This window comes from Mauremys mutica, chromosome 6, assembly GCF_020497125.1.
Source record: "Mauremys mutica isolate MM-2020 ecotype Southern chromosome 6, ASM2049712v1, whole genome shotgun sequence".
NCBI lineage: Eukaryota > Metazoa > Chordata > Testudines > Geoemydidae > Mauremys > Mauremys mutica.
In genome coordinates this window covers 10,965,737-10,993,735 of record NC_059077.1, presented here as the reverse complement: position 1 = coordinate 10,993,735, position 27,999 = coordinate 10,965,737, and the positions used below count along the sequence as shown (strand labels likewise).

Sequence of the window (27,999 nt, the reverse complement as noted above, 5' to 3'; positions counted from 1 at the left end):
ATTTAAAGCTCATTGAAATCAATGGGAAGATTCACAATGGGTTCAATACACCTTGGTGAGGTTATCTTGTAACCTCCTCTTGCACCATCTCTGGGTTTCCCCAGCTGTCAAGTCAACCAATGAGACATATCAGACCTATTTATTAGATACTCTTAGTATGGCTCTGGGGCCATGGATCAGCACTCATGTCGCACTCCCCATCTGTACCCAGCCCAGGTGGGGGAAGCTAATGATCCAACCAGCAGACCAAATTCAGTGATGAATCCTGGTCACGTGCCACCTGAGGCACATTGCGCATAGGCTAAGAAGAAGTTACTGCTCCTTTAATATAATATGACCTTCCCCAAAGCAAACCTGAACCAAAAACCCATTGATTGATTAGCAGTGAAATAATGTTTCCTCACTGGCATCCAGTGAGTCAATTCTTGAAGCAGAGTTGCTCTCTGTGAATTGGGCCTTGGTCTTGGACTAAGATTCCTGGAAGAAGGGATTGCCCGACGTCTCTGCTACTAGACTTGTCTACAGGTGTAATAAAACAGGTTACACTTGGAATTGTCCCAGACTCTCCGTCGCTGGGATGTGATCTGCAAGGCCTCAAACATCTGCAGTGCACAGAGACCCAAGTAAGACTTTTTTTCATTTTTAATTTAATGTTTGAATTGATGAAGTGCCCCTATAAGCACCTTGGTCAATTCTGATAAGTTGTTTTAATAAATTAATATAATACTGAATCTTGGAATGACAATCTCAAAATAAAAAATGGAGCCTGACCCAAATAACCTCACGCCCTTCCCCCAGGTAAATTCTTGTGACAATAAGCCTCTATTCCACTGACTTCTGAATCTTTTCTTTTATCTACTGCTTGGACAATCAAGTTACTTATTTCCTTATTGAGGACATAATATTAAGTGGCAGTGACTAAAATACTGTTGATACCATATATCAATTTTACAGCTCTATAATGGATTGATTCAGAACACAAACCGTGAAGACTCTCAAACTTCAGGGAGGTTGGGATTGAGATTTGATGCTAGATCTAAAGTTTGTGGCTCAGGCCCACTTTTATAACAACACTAAATTCACGTTAAAATAGGATTTCCAAAGATTTAGTAGGAAATTGTAGCAAATAACTAATTAAGACCTTTCAATTAGTTTGAATGATAGTTTTATGACCCAATTATCATTTAAACAGCAGCCAATAACTTTATCACATCTAAATCTTTTGATTAAAAAGACAGTTAATGTATGTTAATTAAATAACTGATTAATAAAAATGTATTTATTCAGATTTAGGAGCCTGGGTCCTGATGTGTAAGAATGTATACACGCGCTTTCTCATGCTTCTGTCTTATACGTATAGAAATTAGGACGCATACACAACTCTGATTTGTGAGTGCACCAAAGGCTTGATCCAACTCGCACTGAAGTCAACGGAAAGGCTCACAGTGAGAGATGCTCAAAGCCAGTTATGATTGTATATAGGCTCCAAATTGCACAAGCATCCATTCAGGTTTGCACGTGTACTAGCCTGGGTGTATGCCTGTGCGTGCTCACTTTAAAAAGAAAAAGCCAAGCTTACGTACCAAACCCTAGCATGTATTCTAGCTTAGGGACTTATCTGACCCTCATTACCACAGTATTCAAGCACCACCACCAGTGTCCGAGCCCCTCCCGATTTTTAAAATGGAGTTAGCGTCATAATATCTCTGTGAAGTAGGGCAGTGAGTTAAGTCCTCAGGATTTGGTCCAGGTGAGCTGCAGCATGGGGGTCACGAGGTTATTACATGGGGGGTCGTGAGCTATCAGCCTCCACCCCAAACCCCGCTTTGCCGCCAGCATTTATAATGGTGTTAAATATATAAAAAATGTGTTTTTAATTTATAAGGGGGGGTTGCACTCAGAGGCTTGCTATGTGAAAGGGGTCACCAATACAAAAATTTGAAAACCACTGGTCTAGCAACATCTGGCTCATTTCCATTGTAACATACATCTTATTATTAATCATGTTTACTACAGTAGTGCCTCAGGGCCAACCAAGAATAGGGTCCCATTGTGCTAGGCACTGCACAAACACAGAGTAATAGGTGGACCTTGCCCAAAGAGTTTACAATCTAAATAAACAAGACAGACACAGCTGTAAAACACACAAGCAGAAGGAACAATACAGTGATAACAAACATCTTAATGTCGTGATTTGTATTTTGTTTTGGTGAGGGGGATGCTTAGGGGGGGTGTCAGCTAAACAAAAAAGGAAGGGAAGGGGGTTGAGGGGGACAGGGCAGGGAAGACAAGAGTAAGAAGGGCCAATGTAGAGTGAAGCTGAGGTTAAGAGACTGTGAAGGACGGGGAAGGAAAGGGTTGGAGAAAGCAGCCAATCAGCACAGGGCAGCACCAGAACAGATTTACCCTTCAGTAATAATAAAGAATTAGAACAGTTGTTACTTCAGTTTCCCCATAAAACTGGATAATAATAAAATATAATGTGCTGTACTTACATAGAGCCTTAAATGCAAGGAATTCAAAATACAAATTATAATGACTAATGTTGGTATTAGTGTAATACCTACAGGCCCCAACCAAATTAAGGATAAGGTGTCAGTTTTTAACAGTGAGGGTAATTAAACATTGGAAAAATCTACTAAGGGTTGTGGTGGATTCCCCATCACTGACAATTTTAAAATCAAGATTTGACATTTTTCAGAAAGACCTGCTCTAGCAATTATTTTGGGGATGGTCTATGACCCGCGTTATGCAGGAAATCAGACTAGATGATCACAATGGTCCCTTCTGGCCTTGGAATCTATGAATCTATGGAATTTTGGGGCCTATTATGTAGGCACTGCCCATACTGAGAGATGACAAGCTCTTCAGGCAGCAACAGGAGGGGAAACAGAAGTGAAGTGACTTGCCCAAGATCACAAAGCAGGTTATTGGAAGAGCTGGGAAGAGAACCCAAGTCTCCTGGTCCACTGAGCTAACCACTAAACAATACTGACTCTTGATAAATGAGCTAAGTCTCATAACACCATGCATAAAAATATTATCCTCATTCAATAGGTTGGGAAATCGAAGCACAGAGAAGTGTCTTGCCCAAGATAAGATAGATCTCCTGAGTCCCATTCCCGCATTTTTCCAATGAAACCATTTTTTACCTAACACTCTTAGAGGGGTTACATAAATCATTGAAATACTACAAAGACTATTTAGCTCATGTTCACAAAGTAACTGAAAGTGAAAACTTAAGAATTCACTATGGTTAATTATGAGAGTAGGAAGATTTCTGTAATTTGTAACAATGTATTTAATAGTTTAGACCCATAACACCACATGCTTCTCCATTCTAAGAAAAGGAGAGACTTTGTTATTCTCCTGCCTGTTCTGTCTCTATTTGAGTTCAAGGGACAGTTTTCATTCGACTCCCTCTCTAAGGCATCTGTCAAAGGGAAATGCTATTTAATAGTCATCCCCAGGCTTTTTGGTTGTCCAGTTGATTTGAGGGGGCTTGAGGTAGGAAGAGAGCAGCATTCAAATCTCTGTAAAGCATCACCCCTTCCACACATCACTGTTTGTGTTTTAGGGGTTGTCGACATACAAACGTGCAGTGGTTTAGTTAAGCCGCTGTGTGGACATGCGCATTTCAGCTCAAACCAAACTTATTTTGGTTTAACTTAAATTGGTAACAAACAGGGTTAATCTAAAGGGAAGTAACTCTTATTTCAGTTTACACCAGCCTGTCCAGTGTCTTTTGGAACAGGTTACATCTCACACCTTTAGATCTGCTCTATACCACACCAGTTTCATTAAAAAGGTGTGATGTGGCCATGTGACAGGGTGCTCCCCACACCGCACTAGGTTCAGCCTCTTGGCTCCACTCCTCAGTAAGTCAGGACGACTTCAAGCTGGTGCAACACCCGTGCTCTTTATTCCTGTGTCCCGTCCCCACCACCAAACTCCAACTATTTACAGACTATTTACAGGCATTGGCCTAGCACAGGCCTCAGTGGCAACAGGGTGGCAGGCTCCTAGCTCCTTCTGAGCGTGCTCTCCCCTCCTGGTCTCCACACCCCTTGGGCTCATGTCCTCCCAAGCTTTCGGGCCCTTGTTAACGAGGCTGGCAGGTGTGGCCAGTTTCCAAGCGACTCCTAGCTGGTGGCCCAGCCCCAGCCCATTTCCCCTGCTTGGGGCTGGAGTGGCAGGAGCTGACTAGGGCTTCCCCTGCAACGCCCTGCCACAGGAATCAATTTAGTTAAACTGGTGCAATTCTGCCTTTAGACCAGCCCGCCTGATTCAGCCCCTATCCTGTGACTGGAGTGTAAATTAAGTGATCTAGTGTTAACCATTGATTTTCCATGCCACTGCTTTGCTCTCAAGGGGACACATCCTGCTATATCTACTCCCTTGAGGAAGCCTGTTCTACCGCTGCACTGGCTGGGATGTCAAGAAGATTTAAATCCCAATAAGAAAACATCTTTCATGGTGAATTCTTCTCAGCATAAGGAGCTTACAAAGCCTAAATCTTGATGGGGCCATCCCCCCCTTCTGCTCCCTGCGCGCCCTCATAATTCTTCCAGCCTCACTAGCACAGGAATGCTGTCCATGCCTACGATCAGGCCCGGGTCACAGGTGAATATCTAAGTTTCTAGGTCACTGAGATATGAAACACAGTGAAATATGGCAATAACGATCTTTCAGGGATATCTGAAGCGACTCTGTAAACATGCAAGTGGGCCTTTAAGAGTCTGCTTTCTGTCTTCCTTAGCAGACAAGGCACTACCTTGAGGAGGGGTTAAAAATCCTCCTGAAAAGAGGCCCAGAATTTTTTTAGAGGGGAGGGTGAGGGGAAATGGTTCTTTTATTAGTCATTGATAGTCTCTGTGAACAGCTGGGAGGGAAATTTACATAAGTGATCTCTGGTCTATGGTTCAGCTCACAAGCTCTGCAGGCTTGATGCAGGTCTCAAGTGTAAATAGACACTGATTGCTCTTAGAGTCCCTCAGTAAACTTTCAGCACGCCTCCCTTTAAAATAAAGAGTGCTTTGTTCCAGAGAACAATACTTTCTCATCCACACGCTCAAAGCTCCTTCTAATTATCGACTATCTTCACACTCCAAAAAAAAAAAAAAAAAAAGCATTTTTCTTCTATGCTTTCGGCTTCCAATGCATTGAGGATTATTTCATTAAAACAGGAATTGGAGACCAGGGAAATTAAAAAAAAAAAAGCCAGTGTAAATTTGCCATCGTGGTTCTACTAAAATCACTGTACAGGGGAATGCCTGTAGCATTTGCTGCATGGGCGGATTGGAGGGAAGTCTACACAAATCTCGGGCTCAGAGCAGAGAGGTAAATGACAATAAGACATAAAGAAGCTTCCTTGGGCCTGTGTGACAGGCGGGGTAGAGAGAGGGTGGGGGGAGCTCTCTTGAACAAAGCACTCTTTATTCTGTGGAGGATGGCAAGCATTGTATGAGCATATTAATTACCACAGACAAGCTAGCCTCTTCCAGTACAATCTGAACCCCTAATATCAATAACACAAAACACTCCAAGATGGATGATGAGTTCCTACTCCTTGTCACAGAAACGGAGTTAGGCAGTTTGTGTGCCCATCATGCCGAAAGCCCAGTGGAAACAAAGAAGTATTTTCCTCAGTTCATTTATGGAATGGAGCCAATCTAAATGGACTTTACTGAGGGAGACAGCCACACTGGAGAGGATTCAGTTCAGGGCCCTCAAAAACCTGTTGCATTTCCAACTTCCTGAAAGAATTAAAATAAAAGCCCTGCTTTGTTACAGTGCCGTAAACAGTCTGGTACACGGCCGTGTGGCCTTAAGTCTAACGTTCATTCAGCAGAGTATGGCAGTGCTGCTCGCATTCCTCCCTCCCTCTTTACCCTTCCCCCCCCCTCCATGCTTGACCCCTCCTTCCCCTGGCATGCTTAAAATCCAGAAACGTGGTTGCTAATTACTGTGGTTATGATTTGCAACCTGTCTGGTGGTGCCAGGAAGTAAAACGCAGCCTTTTCAAGCGTAGGGGACTCAATGTGCCTGCCGTCAAAACAGAGAGATGTGTTTCAAACTAATTTGGAGGGGGCTGGGGTTCTATATATTAGAAGTTCAGTGATGACAAGCCCCATCGAATAGAGATGGTTGCCTGAGAACCAAAACGTACAGAGAAGTCAGGAACTTACTCCATAAGAAAGGAAATGGCTATTTTCCCCCCTCCCTTTCTTTTTAAAGCTCAACCTATACGATTGCATATAAAGTTGGATCCCTGGAGAATTTTAAAGCCTGTTTTCAATCAGACTGAATATATATATATATTTTAAGTTTTTTTCCCCCCCACCTCTGCTACTCAAGAAAAAAGTTATTTTTTAATGGTTGTCACGAGACACGCTGCAGACTTCAGATTTTTGGTGAAGTTTTGTATGCGCGGCCGTTTCGGAAGTGTGAGGATTGCACTCCACAAAACTAGAGGACCCTGTATCCCTTGCATTTGTAGCATCTCTTGATCAAAATGTAATAATAATAAAGTGGCAGCAAAACCTAGCAGCCTAGTATAAACAGTGGGCAGGAGCACTAGGAAGTAGAAAAAAATTAAACAGATTCTGCATGAATTAAGCAGTTCAGAAAACATAGGAATGGACCTGGCCCTTCATTCCTACCTGGTCGACACTTAAAATGTAGATCACCATAGCTCTGTCACACAGGAGTGAGAAAAATCCAAGAGCTTGTGCAGTGGGCTTCTAAATACCTGTGTGGTCTGCACTGCACATTGCAGCCATGTGTACAGTATGGATATATCCACTGGCCCAAAGCCCTGAATGGTAGAGAAGTGAGCTCATGGCAGCTGCTTCTTTCTGTAGTAGTAGTTCGGGCCTAGTTGTTAGGCTGTCCAACCTATCTCCAGGTCGTTGTGTGTCCTGTGTGTACCTCCAGATTTGCATATAGGAGTAGGATTTTTTTCTATGGCACTAACACTAAAGAAACTACCCATGATGTGTAGTTACACTATCTAGGGCAATATATAGTAGGACCATCAACCCACATTCATCAAGGCATAAACTGTGCATCAGGGGGGATCAAAAAATTGTTCCCTCTGTTACATTTTTAAGCAAATAGCCAGATGCAATATAAGGACTTTTGATCATCCTCTGAAGAATCTACTGCAGAAGAGAAGACCTCAGATTAGATGGGCCATTGGTCTGTCTGGTGTAGTTATCCCTGTGATTTTAAGATATCCATTGAGCAAAGGATAACGAGCTAAACAAGACAATTAGTAGGTGTTCTAGTAGCTATTGAAATAGTGGTAGATATCCTTTGTGTTAGATAAGCTGTGCTATGAGACTGGACTAGGGGAGTGGTTCTCAAACTAGGGCCGCTGCTTGTTCAGGGAAAGCCCCTGGTGGGCTGGGCTGTTTACCTGCCGCGTCCGCAGGTTCGGCTGATTGCAGCTCCCAGTGGCTGCGGTTCGCTGCTCCAGGCCAATGTGGGGTTCAGGAAGCGGTGCGGGTCAAGAGATGTGCTGGCCACCGCTTCCCACAGCCCCCATTGGCCTGGAGCAGCGAACCGCAGCCAGTGGGAGCCGCGATTGGCCGAACCTGTGGAAGCGGCAGGAAAACAAACCGGCCCGGCCCAGCAGGGGCTTTCCCTGAACAAGTGGCAGCACTAGTTTGAGGACCACTGATCTAGGGCACTTGCTGCTGAATGATGTCCACTCTTGTTTCTCTATGCTCAGTTATTTTGAGATGAAAGTTGTGAAGGCCCCTTATCCTCAGAGATATTTAGCACCTAACTCCCATTGAAACAAATGGGAGTTAGGCACCTACATATCTTTGAAGATCTGGGATTAAGTTCTTGAACATACATCCATTTAGATGGACGGATATAACAAGCTGGGACACGGGCATGACTTTTTAATTAAGAAAAAAAAAAGGTGTTCCTTAGCAAGCTGTCTTCTCAAATGAGAAGAAAATGCAAGAGAGATATAGCTGTTTACCATAATTACTAAATCCCATGGGAAAAACTATGAGATCAGATGCAATCCTTTCTATCAAATGTACATCATCCAGGAGCTCAACTGTCAAGTACATGTGCTTAAAGGTAGTTGTCCCAATTTGTATTTAGGCACCTGAGTTCCTGAAAAATTACCGGGACACCTAAGTGGCTTAGGTGCTTTTTAAAATTTTCCCTGTAATCCCCTAACTTTATGAATCAAAGTTTGAAAATGGGCCCAGCAGTCACACTATTGAAAATATTTGGTAGCCCTGGCTAACGAGGAGGGGACTTAATCGGATGTGTTATCAAGGAACATTTCATGCATAGATTTTAACTTTTGTATAGCAGCCAATAAAGTTCTGATCCAATTTGCACTGAAGTCAATGGAAAGTCTTCAGTGGGAGATGGATGGGGCCATTATGCGGTTGAGGTGGGAAACTATTCTCTGTAGTTCCCACAGTAGTCATCATTTTCCAGTTCCTTTTCCTAATGCCTCACAGTTGCTACCACTGATGGGTGAATGCAGGTGCACTTCTGTCCAACAAAGAAGAAATTCTTAGGAAGCAAATGGAGTTTTTCCTCATTCTTGCTCTAAAGAAATGGAGAATGTTCTTAAGAATATGTGAAATGTTATATCGGAGCAGACCAGTGGCCCATCTCAGTATCCCGTTTCTGAGAGTGACCAGTACCAGAACCCCACAGTAAGTAGTAATAGGATAAGCAGCCCAAAGAAAAAGTTTTCCTCCCTAATAGGGCTGGGCAGCAAATAAGAATTCCATATTGTGAAAAATGTCTCCACATTTGGTTTTGTTCCACACTGGAAGGCAAATAAGAAATTTTGAACATTGTCATGAAAACACGATAAAATCCAGCCCAGAATAGCCGATAGCACAGCGTTTAGACCACTCATCTGCAGGAGACCTGGTTTCAGATCCTTGCTCTGAATCAATTATATTTTCATGAAAAATTTCATCTCATTTTTCTCCTACACACTTTCTCTTTGATGAAAAAGATCTTGTCAAAAATTCCCATCCACTTCTACTCCTTAGTCCCAAATATTTTTTAGGTTGCCTTAAAATCCAAAACACAAGGGCTCATGTCCCTTTTAACCCCCCTGTATTTTATATAGTATAATATAGTATTCTTCCTGAGCAGATTGGTACAACTGTAGACTGAAGAATTTAAGGAAAATATGCAAGTGAAGAGAAGTGATTTAATAAAGCTAACTGCTCTTTCAGACGCAAGATTCTGACTTAAGCCCAGTCACAACCAGAATTCAATAGAAGACCGAAAGACCTCTCAGATGCTCACAGATTGAAGTTACTACTAGTCTGAGCTGAATCTAAACCACTGATCTATAGGTGAAAGACTCTATGGCCTTTATATATTATAAAAGCTAATTTGCTCAGCAGTTGCTTTCTTCCAAGCTAATTCAGCTCTATTTATGATCACAGGATTATATAAAAAAAATGTTTAAAGGAAGATGTTTCAGCAAATTAGCAATTTCTTAAGAACTTGGGTATCTCTCATACAAACAGGTAGGCAGCTGTCAGTGTGGAATTCCACTGAGCAGCTTAATTAGCCTTTTATGTGGTTTAATGTTATGATAAATTACTTACCGGAAGTTATTAATTAAGATATTAAAGCCTCATTATTCGTTAGTAATGGGGCATATGGGATGAGAGGAAGGAACAGGACTTGATTATTAACAAATTTCAGGGAACCGTGAGTAAATTGGATAACTAGAGGAAATATGCATCTGGCTTGTTCTATTTGTGGCATAAATAATTTGATAGTATGCGTTTGTTACAGCAGCCCAGTCAGTATGTATGTGTAGATATATGCTGAAGAACAATTATTATTAGTTGGTGGTTAAAATTAAACCTTTCCTACAGCCAACTTTAGCCGTTGATAGCAGGGCTTTCTTATAGGGAGCCCTTGGCTCTGTGAAACACATCAGTCAGTGTCTATGTTTAGCCACTTTTAGAGCATGGTATAAGACATGACTATTTACCTGGGTATTTGCCTGAAGCAGGGCTTGTAGATGCACATCACACGCCACAGAACTTCACCCACCCACTCCAGTAATAAGCCCATAACCTCTGGCTGAGTTACTGAAGTCCTCATATCATAATTTAAAGACTTCAAGTTACAGAGAATCCACCATTTACTCTAGATTAAACCAGCAAGTGACCCAGGCCCCATGCTGCAGAGGAAGGCAAACTCCGCCTCCGCCCCCGCCCCCCAAGTCTCTGCCAATCTGACTGGGGGGAGGAATTCCTTCCCAACCCAAATACGGTGATCAGTTGCACCCTGAGCATGTCGGCAAGTCCCACCAGCCAGACACCCGGGAAAGAATTCTCTGTACCAACTCAGAGCCCTTCCCATCTGGTGCCCCATCTCCAGCCATCAGGGATCTTTGCTACCAGCAGTTGAAGACGGGCCATATGCCACTGTAAGCAGTCCATGGGTGGTGGGTATCGAAGGCAGGGGGAGGCTGTGCTTCCCCAAACAGCCTTACGTGGCCCCACCTACGCTCTGCCCCCAGGTCTATTCCTGCTTCTTGGGATATGCTGCAGGCAGCTCTTCCCCCCTAGGCTGAGGCGCTAAAGGGGGCTAAAAGGAGCCCGCCTGGGCTGCCCACCCTCCCGGCACTCCAGGGCTGGGGGGAGGGGCCTGCACCACCCGCTCACCCGCCTGGCACTCCGGGCCTGGGGGGAGCCATGCCACCCACTCACCTGTCTGCTCACCTGCCAGGTGCTCTGGGGCTGGAGGTGGGGCCTGTGTCATCCACTACCCGCCCACTCACCCGCCAGGTACTCTGGGGGGGCACACTGCTCGCTCACCCACCCAGCGCTCTGGAGTTGGGGGAGCTGCACCTCCCACTCACCCGCCTAGTGCTCTGTGCCTGGAGGCCTTTGGGCAGCCTGGGTGGGGTGGGGGGCCCTGGCTGCCCCACTGGAATGGGGACTCTGGGCTCCAGTGGGAGGGGTGGGACCTCGGGCAGAAAGGGTGGTCTGGGCTGGGAGGTCTCGTCTCCTCGAGCCTGGGGTTCACCCACCACCCATTAGGCAGTCCCCTCATACCATCCCCTCAATAAACTTATCAAACTCAGTCTGGACGCCAATCAGGTTTCTTGCCCTGACTACTCCCCTTGGAAGGCTCTTCCAGAATTTCACTCCTCTGATGGTTAGAAACCCTCGTCTAATTTCAAGCCTAAACTTGCTGATGGTGTCAACATTAGTGCTTTACTTAAATAACTCCTCTCCCTCCCTACTATTTATCCCTGATGTATTTAGAGAGAACAATCGTATCTCCTGTCACCTTCATTCAGTTAGGCTAAACAAGCCAAGCTCCGTAAATCTCCTCTCAGAAGATAGGTTTTCTATTCCTCTGATCGTCCTGGTAGCCCTTCTCTGCACCTGTTCTAGTTTGAATTTATCTTTCTTAAACATGAGAGACCAGAACTGCACACAGTATTCCAGATGTAGTCTGACCAGTGCCTTGTATAATGGCAATAACACTTCCCTATCTCTACTGGAAATACCTTGCCTGATGCATCCTAGGATTTCATTAGCCTTTTTGATGTTTGCATCACATTGGCAGCTCATGACCATCCTGTGATAAACCAATACACTCCCCCTCTATTTCTTTCAACTGATATGTCTCCACCTTATAGAAAATTTTTTTTTATTCCCTAACTGCATGATCTTGCACTTTGCTCTATTAAATATCACCCCATACCTATTATTCCTGTTCTCAAAGTCCTCCAGATCTTTCTGTATAATTCCAGTTCTCCTCCATATTGGCAATACCTCCCAACTCTGTGTCATCTGTTTTATTAGCACACTTCCACTTCTTGTGCTAAGGTCATGAATGAAAATGTTTAATAAGATTGGTCCCAGGACTGATCCTGGAGGAACTCCACTAGTAAGTTCCCTCCAGCATGACAGGTCACATTTCAATATGACCCATTTCAGTTTCCCCTTCAACCAGTTCCTTCTCTACCTTTCAATTCTCATATTAATCCCCACCTTCTCCAATTTAACTAATAATTTCCCATGTGGAATTGTATCAGATACCTTACTGAAATCCAGATATATTAGATCTACTGCATTTCCTTTATCTAAAAAAAATCAGTTATCTTCTCAAAGAAGATCAGATTGGTCTGGCATGATCCACCTTTTGTAAAACCATGTTGTATTTTATCCTAATTTTACTGTTTACCTCTATGTCCTTAACTGCTTTCTCTTTCAAAATTTGTTCCAAGACCCTGCATACAATTGAGGTCAAACTAATTGGCCTGTAGTTTCCTGGATCACTTTTGTTTCCCCTTTCTTAAAAATAGGTACTGTGTTAGCAATTCTCCAGTCATAGGGTACAGTCCCTGAGTTTACAGATTCATTACAAATCCTTGCTATTGGGTTTGCAATTTCAGGTACCAGTTCCTTTAATATTTTTGGATGGAGATTATCCGAGCCTGCCAATCTGGTCCCATTAAGCTGTTTGAGTTTGACTTCTGCCTCAGATGTGGTAATTTCCACTTCCATATCCTTATTTCCATTAGCCACCCTGCCACTACCCCTAAGCTCTGCATTACCCTTGTTGAAAACTGAGGTAAAGTATTTGTTTAGGCGTTGGGCCATGCCTACATTATCTTTACTCTCCACCCCATCCTCAGTGTTTAACAGTCTCATTCCTCTTTCCTGGTTTTTTCTTTTTATTTATGTAGCTATTGGTTTTAGTTTCCTTTGCAACATCCAGTTCTTCTTGGCTTTTGGCCATTCACACTTTTCCCTGCCCTCTCTGACCCCCAAAAGATAACTTTCCTTGATGATCCTTCCCATCTTCCATTCTCTGCAGGCTTTCTGCTCTCTGTTAATAACCTGTTTGAGATGCTTGTCCATCCAGCTTGGCCTGCCACCCTTCCCTATGAATTTTCCCCCTGGCTTGGGAGGAAGGCTTCAGATAGCTTCTGTGACTTTGTCTTACAGCGATTCCAAGCCTCCTCCACATTCAGAACTTTGAGTTCTTCAGTCCAGTCCACTTCCCTAACTAATTCCTTTATTTATTTATTATTTATTTTTAAAGCTCACCCTTTTGAAATCAAGGACCTTAGTTGCAGACTTATTTTTGTTTATCCTTCCATATAGTTTAAACTGAACTAGCTCATGATCACTCGAACCAAGGCTGTCCTCTACAACTAGTCCTATGAGGCCCTCCCTACTTACCAATACTGAATCTAAAATGGCATCACCTGTTGCTTGTTCAGTGACTATTTAGTGAAGAAATCTGTCAGCTATCACGTCCAGAAATATCTGGGCCCTACCAATATTAGTAGCACTTGTCCTCCAATCTATATCCGGGAAGTTAAAATCTCCCATAATCACACAATTTCTATCCATATCCAAATTGGATTCTGGGGGTCCGTAGCAGACCACAAGCACTATCTCAGTGATGCCTCTGTTAGCTTTTTTCCCCTGCAGTAATTTTGACCTAAACAGATTCTGTTTTATCCATTCCATCACTTCTAATTTCTTTACAGTCTACCCCATCATTAATATACAATGCTACTCCACCACCTTCACCTTTATTTCTATCTTTTTTTTCTGAACAGCACATACCCTTCAATACCATACTCTAGTCATGACTACTATTCCACTGTATTTCTCTTATCCCTGTAATATCTGCTTTCACTTCCCACACCAAGAATTCTAGTTTCTCCATTTTGTGGCCTGGGCTTCTTGAGTTGGTGTACAGACATCATAGCTGTTTCTGCTTAGCTTCTCCCAGGTTCCTCGCCCAATTGAGTACAGTCATTCTACTACCAGTATCACCTACCTGGCTGTTAGTGCCCATACCAATGACACTATCTTGCCTCTTGATGTCCATTCTCTGACCCTCTGTTTTTACATTCTCCATTGCTGAATCCTCTCTTACTTAATTTTTCCTCCCACTCAATGGTAGAATAAGGCATGGAGATTACATGAGCATCTCCCAACCATTTTCCCCTCAATTCCTAGTTTCAAGCTCTTTTAAATCAGTTTTACCAGCCTATGTCCCAGAAGTCTATTTCCCTCCCAATTCAGGTGGAGTCCATCCCATGAGAATAGTCCTCTGTCCATGAATGCCTCCCAGTAGTCAAACATCCCAAAACTGTTCTTATAGTACCACCGCCTGAGCCATCTGTTGATCATCATAGTCTTGTCTCACCTTCACTCTCCTTCTCTAGGGACAGGGAGAATCCCAATGAAGATCACCCAAGCCTTGATTTCTTTAAGCATCTTCCCCAGTGTGGTGTAGTCTCCCTTGATACATTCCAGCAAGAATCCAACAGTATCATTTGTTCTCACGTGAAGGACAATCAGTGGATTCATTCCTGCTCCCATTAGGATCCTCGTCAATCTAAGGTCCACATCCCATATCTTCATTTTTGGCAGATAGCCACCCAATCCTTTTGTTCTTCAGATCAGCTCTGGAGACAGGCCTGTCTGTTCTTCTTAGCAGAGAGTTCCCAGTCATGTAGACTTGCCACTTCCTGGTGTTGGTGCAATTCTCCAGCCTTCCTCCTTCTGTTCTTACTGGCTGCAAGTCCTCTTGTCTTTTGTTCTCACTTGCAATCTTCTGTGAGTCATCATCTATCCTCCTGGAGCTCTGAATTCTGGCTATGTCCATTGACTCTTCCCCTCTTCTTGTAGGACTAGCTAATCCTCTCTTCTTCCTTGCCAATCCCCACCATCTGTTACTGCCTGCTTCACCCCTTCTTTATTTTCCTACTTAGCAAACCTGTTCCTGAGCTCTATTTCACCTTTACTAGCTGATCTTTTCCTCTGCCAGGTTCTCATAGTCATATGATTCCATTGGCCATTTCCCTCACCCAGCAGTCTACATGCACAGTTCTCCAGTCCAGCTTGCATCTGAAATTTGAGTTTTCTCTTCAGCCTCCTCTAGCTTTCCCTCCATCAACTGCATAAATCCCCTTCAAAACTCACCCATAATTTCTACCTGCAACTCCAAACCTCCGATTTTCACTTCCATCAGCTCTATTGGGTGGCACTTCATACAAACAAAAGCATTTTTCAGGAACTTACTTCAGGATAACGTACATGCCACAGCATCCATTTCCAGTCATCCTCATTGGCTCTTCCATTCCTTGGGTTGCCACCACTCTTGCCTCTGTAGCTGTCACAACCTTCGCTTCTAAGCTGCTGTCAAGGAAAAAACAAAAGCAAACACCACACACTCTCTCTCCCAAGCTCCCCTTACAAACTCCCACTTACACTTCGCTGTTTTTAGTGCTGTTTGATGGCTCCTGTGTTGCTGGTTGGCTGCTTGGGATGGAATTCTGCAAATCTCCCACTCTTAGACTGGCCCTTGGCCTGGGCTGTATATCAGCCCCCCTTACCCAGCAGGTCCAACAGAGTTCAAACACCTGCAGTGTAGACATGCCCTGTTACCAGGCTAACAAAGAGATTCATAGGTCATTTGGAAGGGGGGCAGTGCTTTTGGAGCTGAAGGTCCTGGGTTCTATTTTCATTGACATCCAGAGTAGGGATCATCACACTCGCAGTGAATATACTGATATTCATTTTCTGGGGTGACAGGTATGTGCACATGCACAGACATTCAGCTACAGTGTAAAATAACCTATCAGACCTGAGATGTCCTCAGGAGAAAAATACATTCTGACCAGAAGGAAAAGTCCCTCTCCTTCTCTTCCTCAGGAAGATATTCGAGGGCTGGACTTTATGAGATGTTACTAGATTGTGTGCGATCAAGTTATTTAGTTCCCCTCAAAAATTGGAGCATAGAAAACTTTTTAATTTTAAACCTGTATTGAAATAAGGTCTATAAACAAGGTACAGTTCTAACCAGCTGGCCAGCCAGCCATAAAAACTAATTAAAGAGCAAGTCTAAATCACTACCAAGTGCACTGAATTTTAAGTAACATGTGTATATGCATTCCTAACCTTCAGCTAAGCCATTCACAAGTACGGGAGTTGTCAATTTTTAACCACACATTTTAAACTTGCATCTCCTACTCAGCGAGAATTCAGATCAACAAAGAGATCAAATAGCTCCCAGAAAGGCTTCCCTTTAAAAACTTCTGATAAGGTAGAAGAATATTGCAGACAGATGAGCTGCAACATGCCTTTGATACATTTATGCTCCTTTTGAGACTTCATATCTTTTCACCAACAAGTTGGCCAGATCCTTGACTGTCAAATGTCTTTATCCAAACCCACCAAAATCAGCGGCAGTCTCTCCACTAATTTCAATGGATTTTGGATCAGCCATAAGTATCCTTCCTCATTTATAGCTGCACTATCTAGTCCCACTTATAGGTGATTTGCTAATGTGACTAACTCAACCTCTATATTTTATGATACAATAATTAAGCAAATCTCCCCTGGCACCTACAGCTTGTGGGAGGACATAAAAAGCCATAATGATGTCAGTTCAGCTACCTGATGCGGTTGTTTTGCTTGCAGCATCTTTGTTCAAGCTGCCAGTGCTGGATTTTTTTTCCACACATCATTTTGTTTTAACTCAGAGTGCGTTGCAATGCATGTGTCATTAAACAGGTACTCGTATACCCTAGTAATGGACACTGTGCTGTTGCCATGTATGGATGGTGTGGCATGCATGGGGTTAATGTGGAATATTTTGATAGGACAGTAATTACCACAAAGCCTTCCCTGAGCTTTGAAGACATGAAACTGATATTTTATTGCTCTGTCAGTGCTGGGTCTCTCCTGGTTGTAATCCACAGCAATGTCCCTGGATGCAATTGTACTTGGATAACTAAACCAGATTGATCTGTTTCACTTAGTGGGGACTCTCCTTGTTTCACTGTAAAGATTAGAGAGTGATTCAGCATTCATGAGAAAATGTAGCAAGAAAAGGTTACGGAACAGTGCTAGGAGTGGAGCCATATTGGGAGCAATTGAGGAAGGAAATGGTCTGGATTTATTGTCTACATTAAAGATATTGCGGGTCCCATGGATACCAAGAGTGTCATGGAGACACAGCTAATAGGGTTTTTATTGGATTATTGTCAGGCTGCTGCACCTGCTTCTAAAGGGGGGACAGGGCAGTTAGTCTTCTGGCTTCCCTTGAGCAGGGAAGTATAGAACAGCCATAGGAGTTGGAAACAACTGATTTTTTTTTTTAAAGGAAACTTTCACAACTGCATCTCTCACATACAACCAGCTATACTCTCTCTCTCTCAAGAAGCCTACTGCTTAAACAAGGGAATTGGACACCAGGAGTCCAAATCTCATATCCTCAATCTAACCCATAGCAGGTTAGATGTTATACCTCTTTGTGTGAATAGGAGCTACGTGCATGTTCTGGGGAGAATTCGGCAGGGTGGTTTTCAGCCTTGACTTTTTGGATGACCTTGAGAACTCACCCATCCCGTGTGTCTCAGAAGGGGCTTTGCAAGTACCATGTGTTATTTACACCAGTGAAGAGCCAGCACGTGGTTTGCATGGGGTACCTGCTTGAAGCTGAAGAGTGGGCATTTGTGCTAGTTGTTGGTCTTTAACTTACTCAAGCCAATTCAGGAGCACTTTATCCAACCTGACAGCAGAGCTGAACAAAGTCAGTCTGGTCCCTAGTTCATTATCATTATCTCCTAATTTCTAATGATGTTGGACATTAGAGGAATTCAGATGTCATCTAAAATTCACATCTCACACTTAATGCGTCTGGTGTTGATTTAAAGGAGTCTTATTAGTTATTAGCAGATTCCAGTGAATAATTTATAAGACGTCTGATGAACTGAATCTTTTCACTGTTCATGAGTTACATGGAAACAGATGGAAATTATCCTCCAAGGGCCTGATGCAAAGTCAATTGAAGTTAGTGGAAAGTCTTCAGTCGGCTTTGGATCCAAGCCCCTAAATACTTTCAGGAAATAATTCTAGTTTTGTAGCTCATTCACAAGCCTGAGGGGATTCAATATCTGAGCTGTTCTGCTTGGATATTTTATGTCTTGACAGGGACCAGGACCTGATCCTTCAGAGGAAAAGAAAAAAACCCTCTACGTGGAAGGATGGTCTGTAGTTAGAGACCAGGGACTCAGGAGAACTAGGTTCACTGCCTGCTTTCCCACACGTTTCCCCTGTGAATGTGGGCAAGTCTTCAGCATATCTGAGAGTCAGTTCTTCATGAGTAAAATGGAGGTCAGAGTACTTCCCTACTTCACCGGGGTGCCGTGAGATACATTCAGTGGTTGTGAGGTACTAAGATGACGAGGGCCATATTAGTCAGATAGATTAATAGTCAATAAGTATGAAGTGACCTGCCTATAAGATAAGTTGCTTCTAAACCTTGTCTTAAATCCCTAACTCTTTTTCTGATGTTTATCTTGAATTATTGGCAGAATATCCAGGAAACAACATGGCAAAAACTGAGCTTGTCATCTCTTCCTCCCAAACTCTCAGATGTGTGTATTACTAGAGAGCCTGATCCAAAGTTCACTGTAGGCAATGGCAGTCTCTTTTATCCAGTGGGATCAGGTCCAAAGAGAGAAACTATCTGCTCCTTGATGTAACCCTTTTCCTTCCTCTCCCTCTTCTTGTGTCTGTTTGTTGGTGTTTTTTCATTATGTCAAGTCTTTAATTTAGACTCTAAGCTCTGTAGGGCAGGGTGTGTGGATTTCTGTCTGTGAAACACCTAACACACCTTTTAGGCACTAAAAAAAGAAAGGATAAAAAAGCAACACCTACTTTATAACTTTGTTTACCTTAATCTATGTGGAAACCACCAGTCTGGCGTAAAAATATATTTCAGAAGTAACCTTTGCACTTGAAGAACTTTGAGAATTCAGCTCCAGATGGTAACTGCCATTTCCAAGACACTGAGTTATTACCCTAATGGGCAAACTTTTAACAGAGATGGAAAACTGCCTCCATTGAAATATTTTCAGGCAATGTGAGCCCACATATTTTCCAATTACTAACACATTATACCATTTTAATTTCTAAACCTTCTATTGATATTTATATACTATGGGAATATTATATAGTTAATGATAGTGTAAGAGGATGGTCTTGTGGCCAAGGCATTGGCTTAGTACTCAGGAGAGCTGACCTCTATTCCAAGGTTTGCTACAAACTAAACAACATTTTGGGAAAGTCTCTTAAATTTCTTTACATCTTAGCTCCCCCATCTGTAAAATGGAGAGAAGAATATTTCTTCCCTCACTCTGTTCTGTCTATTTAGATTGTGAGTTGATCAGGGTAGGGGCTGTCTCTTACTATCTGTATTTGATTCTCTGGGTGTTCTCGCTAGTACAGTACTAATAAAAAATGAAAAGGAATAATTAAGGAACATGGAGACCGTACCACAATAGCACAAAGACTGGAGGTGGTGAACATGGAAAGTACTACCACTTTTTTTTTTAAAGACACAATGTTGTACAAAAGTGTGTGAGAATTTTGTGCTTTTGGAGTGGGCTAATAGGACAACCCTAAAGAGTGACGTTTTCCATTTATTGACAGAGCTGGTACAGTGCAGTGTGAGCTTTCCTACAGCACCCTGCCAAGGTGCCTCACCTATGATTGGTGGAGCTATTTCTAAACCTGAGCACATCATCTCAGCCACAGCAGCTGTCAGTTCCATAGCACCCCAGACTGCTATGATCACTACAAAAACTGGCCAAGAAATATGAAGCTTTTTTCTTGCCAAAAATCTCCCTGCCTCTGTTCTTATCTTTTAACCAGTTACTGATCCATGAAAGGACCTTCCCCCTTATCCCAGGACTGCTTGCTTTGCTTAAGAGCTTTGGTGAGGGACCTTGTCAAAGGCTTCTGAAAGTCTGAGTACACTATATCCACCGGATCACCCTTGCCCACATGGTTGATGACCCTCCCGCACCAGAATTCAAATAGACTGGTGAGGCAAGGAGCCAGAGTCCCTGGGGAAGGGGGACAGTGAGCAAAAACTTGCCAAGCCAAGAAGCAACAGAGGAAGAGCTCTGCACAAGCACGTTAGGCTGCCATGGAGGAGGCCCTGAGGTAGGGCCAGTAAAAGCACTTCAGTGGAGCTTGAGAGGGACACAAGAGTTATTAGTTCAGCAGCTAAAGAAGAAGCTGGAAGGACCTAGGGAGATTTCAGAGGCTTGAGAACCAAAGGGAGGCTGTGGAGAAGCAGCACAAGGGGCTTAGAAGTAGGAAGTGAGCCAGGGAAACAGCAACACACTTGATGAAGCAGATCTAGGTAGTCAATACAGGGGTCCTGGGCTCAAACCCAGAGTGGAGCATAGGCCTGGGTTCCCTTACGAGCCCCTGAGAAAAGGGACAAGCAAGTCCAGAATAAGGACTGTTGAGCCCAATGTGGGGCTGAAGACGGACCCCCCAAAAAGGGCCACAGAATAGCTAAGAGGGGGGGGATGAAGGCTCACACTGACTTTTTGTGAACTCTCAGTGGGGCTGTCTCGTTACCCTGGCAGGGATTTGGACTTTTTGACTTGTCTGGAGGGCTAAGCCACAGAAGACTTCACGAATGGCCAGCAGGAGCTGCAAATTATGGCAATGTTATGGCCTGACATGAGGGGGCGCTCTGAGGGCAAGATCACCCCTTGACAATTGGCAATTAAAGGATTTCTTCTCTTCATGTCCTTTGGTTCCTTGATCTGTTCTTAGCAGATCAATTTCATGCTAAATTTCACGCTCAGACCCTCACCTCTTTTTACCCTTCCCTTTAGTTATCCATTTAATACTCTTTTGACTATTCTAGCCAGCCTGTTCCTGAGGAGACTGGACCACTTATGGGAAGAGAGGGGGCTGTATAAGGTGAATGGCCTTCACCTCAGCAAGGGAACCAATGTTCTACAAAAACAAATCCTACCCTACACCACTTACCTAGCCAACAGTTTACTTCCAGAATCTTTTGCCTACTGTCTTCCTTCACTTGCAGGACAGGAAGGATCTCAGGGAAGATCACTTAGACATTCTTCCTCGTGCTTCTGAATTCCCTGAAGTTATCTGTGAGATGCTGTGTTGCTGATTGACTTCAGAAGCCTATCCAGTCTTAGAGAGATGTCTTTCTGGAGGAAACAGCACACTGTCCTGTTGTCCACCTGTCCCATGCAGAATGTTCTTTCAATTCTTCTGAGTATTGAATTCCCAACAAAGATAGTCTGTCTTCTTTGGACAATTGCAGAGCTTTGTGAGCAAGTTTGATTTTTTTTTTTTAAAAATAGGTCCCACATGCCTCTCCATTTCCATGGTTCAGTTGGATCCTGAGATATTGTCCAGTTTCCACATTAAGGACTTGGTATAGATTGGAAATTTTTAACTGTGTGGAATTCTTCATGACCATCTTCTCTCTGTTCACCACAACCTGCCTTGTCTGTCTCCAGCTGTGCAGAATGCCACCTTGACCTCTTGCGGTTACAGATTTCCAGGCCTTCTCAGAGTTCCTCTGACTCCTTGGTGACCAGCTCCTTTCTTCCTTGAACCTGGTATACTGATGTTCTCCAAACCTGATTGTCTAGGGACTCCTCAGTTTCTCTGATTCTCTGTAGTATCTCTACTTTTCCTTTCAGTCTAATGATCTTTTTCTCCAGCACAGTCACCAGTTTGCACTTCATGCACAACAACTCCATTCTGGCTTCAAGCAGGAATGAAAATCTGGCACATCCACTGCAGACCAGCACCACTACTGCATCGTGGAATCACACAGAGCAGGACCTGGAAGGAAAGCCTCACCCCATCTAAAACTGTCAGCTGCCTGTTTGCAGTGGTTAAATGTGTGACCAGCAAATAACTTTTTTGTACAAAAATCTCCCTGCTTAGCACAGCTCAGCTCTGCCCTGCTCCTCACCACCAGGGAGTGATTAACCACTCAGACTTCAAACAGCTAGGCTGACCAAAGCTCCAAGCCATGTGACTCTTACTAAGGCACCAAACAGACACATCTCAGGGGCTCACGGTCCAAGTCACAGCCCTTACACAGAGAACAGTCAAACAATCCACTGACAGGTCAAACCCCACTGTCTCCAAGCACAAAGGGCAAGCTATGCCCTCCAAAATTCTTGGAAGTTGCCTTTGTTCATGACCAGAGACAGCAAATATCTATTTCACCCTGATTGCCGAACAGACATCAAGCAAATAAAACTTAGTCTTTCAAGAGCCTAGCTGGATTTAAATCAGTGATGTAGAATAAAAAAAGAGACAGGAAAGTTTCAGATTTGAGTTGTGAGACACATTTCTAATGAAACCAGAGTCATGGTAACCAATCTTGGATTTGGTTTTGGTGGGCCTTTGAGCAAATCTGGACTAATGAACCTTTGAAGCAAACATGGACTGAGTTTCTAGAAAGCTTAGGCTGAATTTCAAGTCAATTTGGCCCATGTCTCCAGTGACCTGAGTCAACAGTGTGCCCTTCTTGCCAAGAAGGCTAACGGCATTTTGGACTGTATAAGTAGGAGCATTGCCAGCAGATCGAGGGATGTGCTCATTCTCCTCTATTCATCATTGGTGAGGCCTCATCTGGAGTACCGTGTCCAGTTTTGGATCCCATACGCTATAAGAAGGATATGGAAAAATTGGAAAGAGTCCAGCAGAGGGCAACAAAAATGATTAGAGAGCTGGAGCACATGACTTATGAGAAGAGGCTGAGGGAAAATGGGATTGTTTAGTCTGCAGGAGAGAAGAATGAGGGGGGATTTATAGTTGCTTTCAACTATCTGAAAGGGGGTGGATCTAGACTGTTCTCAGTGGTAGCAGATGACAGAACAAGGAATAATGGTCTCAAGTTGCAGTGGGGAGGTTTAGGTTGGATATTAGGAAAAACATTTTCACTAGGAGGGTGGTGAAGCACTGGAATGGGTTACCTACGGAGGTGGTGGAATCTCCTTCCTTGGAGGTTTTGAAGGTCAGGCTTGACGAATCCCTGGCTGGGATGATTTAGTTGGGGATTGGTCCTGCTTTGAGCAGGGGGTTGGACTAGATGACCTCCTGAGGTCCCTTCCAACCCTGATATTCTATGACCTAAGACCATGTATATAGCAAACTTGGGCTGATGTATTCATTTGGTTTGCATATGGCAGTGGTTTCTTCATTATTTTAGCCTGCAAGCCACACAACAGTTCTTGTGGTGAAATAGGTTTTTAGGTTTCTGGGTTTCTTTCGACCTGAAACTCAAAAGTGCATTCAGATGTCCCAAACCAAATAAGAAAATAGGTGGACATGAAACACAATGAATGAAGACTGCTGTTTTATGGATAACTCTCATATTACTATTACTTACCTGTACTAAAAACAAACTCCCAAGCCCTTTGAGATTTAATCTATAGCGGGTTCATTACAGGAGTGACGTTTCACATAAGTCTTCATTTATAGAGATGTGATTGCTCATGACTTCACTCTATATATCTCCTTAAACTTAAAGAGTTTCTGGTACTTTCAGTGAAATTTAATCCCATTATAACTAGACATTGCAAGAATGATCCTTATGGGCCAAACAGCGAATATGCCATTTTCAACAAGGAGGAAGGAATTGCATGATTCAAAGAATTAGTTCCAGCGATGAAAGTTTTGCTTCCATACATTGGACTTTAAAGTTAAGACGTCTAACTTGTACAGTGCCATTCTTTTTCTAATAGTCACAGAATCATGGACGTTAAAAATGGAAGAGTCCTGTTTGAGAGGGCTACTTGAATAGCAGAGAAAAATATGCCAAATATGTTTTCCTACAAATGTCACCAGTATTTGTTGAACAATGCATTTGATAAAGAGCATTCAGCCAGTTGTATAGCATGAATGAATCCCACAAATTTTGTCAAATATATTCATTTAATACTATAGGACTAGCTCTACAGCTAGGTATTATAATCCAGTAATCATAGAACTATAGGGCTGGAAGGGACCTCGAGGAGGTCATCTAGTCCATCTCCACATGCTGAAACAGGACCTATATGCCTAGACCATCCCGGACAGGTGTTTCTAATCTGTTCTTAATATGTCTAATAAAAGGGATTCCACAATCTCCCTTGGAAGCCTATTCCCCCAATTCAACTATCCTTATAATTAGAAAGTTTTCCTAATATCTGACCTCAATCTCCCTTGCTGCAAACTCAAAGGATGACTTTTTTTTCCTATCCTTGGTGGACATGAAGAACAATTGATGATCTCCCTTTTTGTAATAACCTTTTACATATTTGAAGGCTGTTATCAGGTCCCCCTTCAGCCTTCTCTTCTCTATAGTAAACATGCCTAATTCTTCAGCCTTTCCTCATAAGTAACATTTTCAAAACCTGTCATTTTTGTTGCTCTCCTCTGCACTGTCTCCAATTTGTTCACATCTTTCTTAAAAGTATGGTGACCAAACCTGGACACGGTGTTCCCACGGGGGACTCAGAAGTTGAGTGGAACAATTGCCGCCTGTGTCTTATGACACCACTATTTTTTTTGGGGGGGTGTGTGTTTGCAACTCATTTATTTTGTTATCTACTATAGCCCTCAGATCCTTTCCTGAAACACTGCTGCCTAGCCAGTTCTTCCCCATTTTGTAGTTGTGCTTTTGATTTTTCTCTTTGGAAACTCAGAGTGTTGACCTTGTCTTTATTGAATTTCATCCTAAAGATTTCAAACAAGTTCTCCAGTTTATCCAGATCATTTTGAATTCTAATCCTGCCCTCCAGAGTGCTTGCAACCCCTTCCAGCTTGGTGTCATCCGCACATTTTATAAACAAACTCTACAGTCCATCATCCAAGTCATTAATAAAAATATTGACACAATGATGGATGAGCCAGTTCAAATGAATTAAGAACTCCCTGCCCTTGTAACTTCTGCTCAAAAGTCAAACTGAACCTAAACAGAACCTTAAGGTTTGAAAAGGTTTGGTTAATTTCCTCTCCCGTGCCCATTGTTTTTTCATTTTGACCCACCTCCAGATCTCTGGGTTTCAGCTGGGGCTAAAAATGCAAGTGCAAGAGTACTATATAAGAGGCCTTTAGCCTGACAGGAAAAAAATAAATAGATCTCTTGAGACAACAAGTTCTTGTGAGATTTGCAGCCCAAATCTATGAACCCAAGAGGTTCAGATAAGTCTGAACCCTGAACCTTTTGGCCATCATTCAGTGAACCCCCTTCCCACCCAATGAATGAATGTTCTCAAGGGACTGCACTTTGAAGCTCTGTCCAAAAGCTTCCACGTTTCTGTGGAAAAGATCTTCTATTTTTACAGCATCTACTACTAAGAGCCAATCTTCACTTGTCAGTGCAACCATGTGGTTATGAGCATGTTTGTGTTTACATGCACTTATCTTAAGATGTGCTTTGACAACCCCCTGCTAAGACTTCCCAGTTTAATGGATCGTGAGCCACTTTGAATTGCTTGACCCTGCTGGTTCATCATTTATGATGTTTAAAACACGTACACAGCCATTTGAATTTATTTAAACACCTAGAGGAAACTCTTCAATTAAAGATCATCCTAAGTGGCACTGACAGCAGCTCTCTTCCCAATTTGGTTTGGCTAAATCACCACCGATCAGCTGCTGAGAGGAGTGCCCTTTACTACGTAATAACAATCATAGTACATCATATGGGTGTCACTTTTTTCTAGAACTCATTTTTCAAACGCTAGAAAGGAAAAGTGTTTGTCCATCAAATATTTCAGATGATTTCACTATGGTGTTTTTGCCCAGGATGTGGTCTCCCAAGGCGGCAGGCTCAAAGGAAAGAAAAAATATATATCTATATTTAGGTATAAAAAAGGCATGTTTTCAGCTTTTTTAGTATCAATCTCACAGAACACTATCATTCTAGTAAATGATGCTGTCTAATCTTCATGTCACATCAAATACTGAAGCAATAAATTCACTGGAGGACATTTACAAGGGTGTCTATGCTGAATTGAGATATCTCCTAGTCCTTTTTCTAAATTGTCACATATGCTGCCTGCTACAGAAAGGGGAAGCCGCCAATTGATTGCTAATTCTGCAAACCCCAGGATGTAAATGTGATTAGCAGTAATTGAAGAAGTTCAAGAACTGTTAATTTCTCCTCTTTGTTGTTTTCCCTATTTAAAATATTAACTAAATGTGTATGTAGGCCAAAAACACTCTGTTACAGCTGAACAAAGGATACATATTTAATCAGAGCTGTGGGACCCCGATGCGGTTGTCTGAAACAAATGTGACATGTGCTTCCTCTTTAAAAAAAAAAAAAAAGAGTCAGGCAGCTAATAAACAGTAAAACAGTATCAGTATTTGGGTGTAATGTTCATTGTCTGCATGATGTCAAATTTAATGGCATTACTCTATGTTAAAAAGCCAGGAGTACATTGCTACATTTGTCTTTCCCAGTTGGCTGTCCCCAAGGAGATCACGATGCAAGCAGTGGCTTTGTCTGGTGTATACATACGTTTGCACATGTTCGTAAGTTTTAATTTGTAAGTAAATAGCCAGCTCTAGAGGGAAGGTGGCAGGAGGACAGGTTAACACCTGCATGGCTGAACTTCTGTCCATAATGCAATTTTAAAATGTGCATCAGTGACTAATGGATTAGTAAGCAATTTCAACAGCATTGGAAGAAAATATAATTTGCTCAGTTACTGCACGATATCAATCCTCTTTTTTTCGAAGCAAGCTAATCTAGCAAGAACAGTCTAATGCCAGCTGTAAGATGCTAGCACCTGGGCCAGGACATGGTACAAAGACAGCATTTCTTGCTCTGATGCTATTGTCCATGGCAAAGGGAACTACATTTACCCTCATCCTGCTGTACGTGTCTGCAACATTCAATACTGCTCAGTATTATACTGTCCTCTTCTACCTCCAACAAGCCACAGTGGTGGCAGATGTCTACTTGCACTTGCAGCTGACCAGGAGACTGCCTAAAAGTGGAGAGACCTGCCCACGATGATGCATGCATTTATGACATCCGCACTGAGTTACTGTAAAGCATCCATAGAAATGAACCGCACATCTTAAAGCAGCTCCAACTCATACAAAGCGCAACACCCCCATCTGCTTAGCAGCTGATTCCACTGCAAACACATCAGCATAGCATGCCACTGTCTGTGGTGGATCCATCAATGAGCACTAAATTCTGTTCAAGGTCTCTGTCCCAATATTCAAAGCTCTCCATATGACTGGCCCTACCTCAGAGATCACCTCCACCTTCATGACCATGAGCTCCTATGACAGCCATACTTTGGAACCAATAAGGGCTGGGGGAGGGGCACATGCATACCAGACACAGAACCTCCACCAGAGCTGGACCTAGACTACAGAATTGACTCCTGCAAGAGAGACGAACGACTATGGATCTCACGATGTTCTATACTACATGTAAAATGCAGTCATTCAACTCAGTGCTCCCTCAGCCATTCTTCAGACACAGAGTACATCTTCACTGCAATAAATGACCCATGGCATCAAGTCTCAGAGCTTGGGTTAGCTGGCTCAGGTTGTGGAGGTAAAAACAACAGTATAAACATTTGGGCTTGAGTTAGAACCAGGGCTCTGAAACCTGTCCCAGAGCCTGGGCTTTAACCGCAGCCCACACTGCTAGTTTTAGCCCCTCAGCCTGAGCTTGTGAGCCCAAGTAAAGTGACCCTGGGCGCCGAGACTCAATGCTGTGTGTTTTTCTCTGCAGGGTAGACATACCCTTGGACCTAACCCCCAAGTATTACCAGCTAGCCAAGCTTTACTCCTACAGGAAAGGAACCCTCAAGGTCCTTGTATTTCATCAACTGCCTCATCTAATGTTTGAGGAAGTGGGGCAATTGGATGCTGGATTGTGTAGGGGCTAGAAGGATGCTGTCCCTGTGTTTGCCTCTAATCTTGCAGCTATGCAGTGCCTTCTCGTTTGCCTCAAGGATTACCATGGCATTAGTTCCCTTCAAAAGTAGGTTTAGAACACTGTCATGTTTTATAACAGACACAGTGTGGCCATGTATTTTTCCCACTTGTCTGACACTTATTGTCGACTAAAGGAAACAAAGCAAGATGGTATGTCAAGTTTCCATGAGAAAGTACA

At 43.0% G+C, this 27,999-nt stretch overlaps 1 long non-coding RNA gene across 1 annotated transcript; it reads right to left on the bottom strand.

Annotated features, from left to right (window-relative positions):
• Positions 1 to 5,397: 5,397 nt before the first annotated feature.
• On the bottom strand, positions 5,398 to 26,168 carry LOC123372428. Its single transcript, XR_006580283.1, has 3 exons — positions 26,104 to 26,168; positions 15,087 to 15,195; positions 5,398 to 5,756 (listed from the first exon to the last, which is right to left on the bottom strand). It is a non-coding gene; the product is annotated as an uncharacterized LOC123372428 (long non-coding RNA).
• Positions 26,169 to 27,999: the final 1,831 nt, after the last annotated feature.